This window comes from Nestor notabilis, unplaced genomic scaffold (assembly GCF_000696875.1).
Source record: "Nestor notabilis isolate BGI_N333 unplaced genomic scaffold, ASM69687v1 scaffold25474, whole genome shotgun sequence".
NCBI lineage: Eukaryota > Metazoa > Chordata > Aves > Psittaciformes > Psittacidae > Nestor > Nestor notabilis.
Genome location: NW_009925519.1, coordinates 6389 through 8611, shown reverse-complemented (window position 1 = coordinate 8611; position 2223 = coordinate 6389).

The following is a 2223-nucleotide window of genomic DNA, read 5'->3' as shown; positions in this document are numbered from 1 at the left end:
CTGTTCTGAATCCATGTAAACTTTTAGTGGTACCATATCACCAGCTGCAACAAATTCCAGAATTCACTAAATGTGTGCAGAGACCCTTTGACTGGGACTCCGTATTATGTTGTTTGATGGTTGCTCCTTACTCATCTTCTCCATGTGCATCATATGTGTGTAGCATGCACCTCTGACCTCTCATCACTGAAAAAAAATCACCATTTACTATCTCTGTTTTCTGGTTTTCAACCTTTGTTCTCTTTAATTCACGAGACTTTCCTTCTTATCCTGTGTCAAGTTCAGATTCTTGAAGAGCTTCTGGGCAGGAGTATACTGGACCTTGCTTTCTTCCTCCCTCCCCAAAATAGGTGAAGGACTGCAGTCTCTCCTGACACTCAGGAGAGACTGCAAAGGTCTGGGGTTTCTCATTAGCATCTGTATAGCTGCACCAGATGTCAGCTGTAGCTGAAGGAGTGGGTATCTTTGCTGAGAGCAGGCAGATGTAGCACAGGGACCTTCGCTAGCATGCAGCAACTTAAGGCCCAGATTGCTTTCATCAAGTAAACAGCTGGTGTAAGGCATTACCACTGCTGTGCCCCTTAGAATTAGCATAACCAGACACACTCTGTGCCTCAGGCAAAGTGCTAGCTCACAGCCTGGCCATTAGTGCAAGCTTTCATTCACCAGTGGGGTTCATCCAAGAGATTCTGCAGTGAACAGCAGCCTAGGCATGCATGGCTACACATGCTGTTCTGCTGCTGTGGGGATGGTGATCTCCAGCCCAAGGGGCAGGGAGCCAGCTGGGGCAGCACCAGCATAACTCAGGGCAGTCAGTTTTGCTGATGAAGAGTCCTCCAAGCCCTGAGTCTATGAGCCCCATGAAGGTGGGTTGCTGGCTGAGGCCAAAGCGTGTCCTATTAGAGTAGCAGCAGGATGCCTGAAGTAAACCCTGGTTGTGATGAAAGGAAGGCAATTAAAATTCCACTTCAGCTGCCTTCCTGTCCCACTTCCTAACCTTCCAGTGGCAGCAGGTGATTAGCGGGTCCTGCCTTCTGCTGCCCTTGCTCAGCTGTACCAGCGGAGCCCCACTGCAGGAGAGCGCTGCTGCTGTGGCACAGCCAGCTGCCTGCATGGCTGCCAAACCATAGCCAGGACATGTGATTCAGCTGCCGAGTATGTCTCAAGTTAACTTAGAATAAGCTCATTTTGTCAGTTTTCAAATCACTTTGCTGTGAACACACTTGCTAGCCCTGCTGTTTAAGGTTTCCCATGTTTCTGCCCAGGATTTCCCAAACAGAAAACCAAACATGCATGTTGGAGTGACATCAGCGTGCTTGCTGCATGTTCCACTCCCAGAGTCTACAAAAGCTGTACCATAGTTTATCTGTGCATAAGAATCCTGGCAAAATACCTGTGGCCCCCTTCTCAGCCAGATGATGCTCTAAGAAAGAAAACCCTGCAGGACATAGGGAAGTCCAACCTTATCTACAGGTGCCCAGTCTTTGTACAACTTCCTTCGCAGTCACAGGTCAGCATCGGGATAAGCATATGATATAAACTTACTTCATAACCCACTCTTCATGTCTGTACACACTTTACCATCAATAATCACTTCGAAATTGTGAGCAGAAAATGCTAGAAATGTTCTCCCTAGTTTAAAATGCAATTCAATTATACTTATATTCTTTTTTAAACAGGCTCTAAAGATTTTTTCCCCATAGCCCCTACTCGAGTGGATGACTACAACACGCCATTGACATTGAAAATTTAGAAAAAACCCCAAACCAGTAAAACTCACCCAGTACCATTACTTGCTTCTAGCTTACTAAAGCTACTCTGTGGAAAACAAAGTGCGCAAGAGAAGCTCATGCCTCAAAGGGAAAACTGAGTGCTTCAGTCACCCCTGAGGTTAAGCAGATTGACAGTTCAGACCAGAACTAATTTTCCCCCCGTCCTATAAACGAATTTATTGCTTTAGAAGACACCTCTGGGAACTAACTGTATTAGCAGAAAACAAGCACATGCTTTTCCTCACCAGTCAAAGCAACAGCTGAAGCGGGGTCAGCCAGAAGTACTGCGCCTAGTTTGTTTTACAGGAATAAATCCCACCCCCATTAAAAACCTACAGTTTGCTTCGGCCTGAAGCTCTTGGAGGTAGCTGATCCTGGGCACCATGACCTGCTAGAACTGGTTTGTAGGTGAGTTTCCCTGGCAGTGGTTTACCAATTGTCTCGAAGAGGT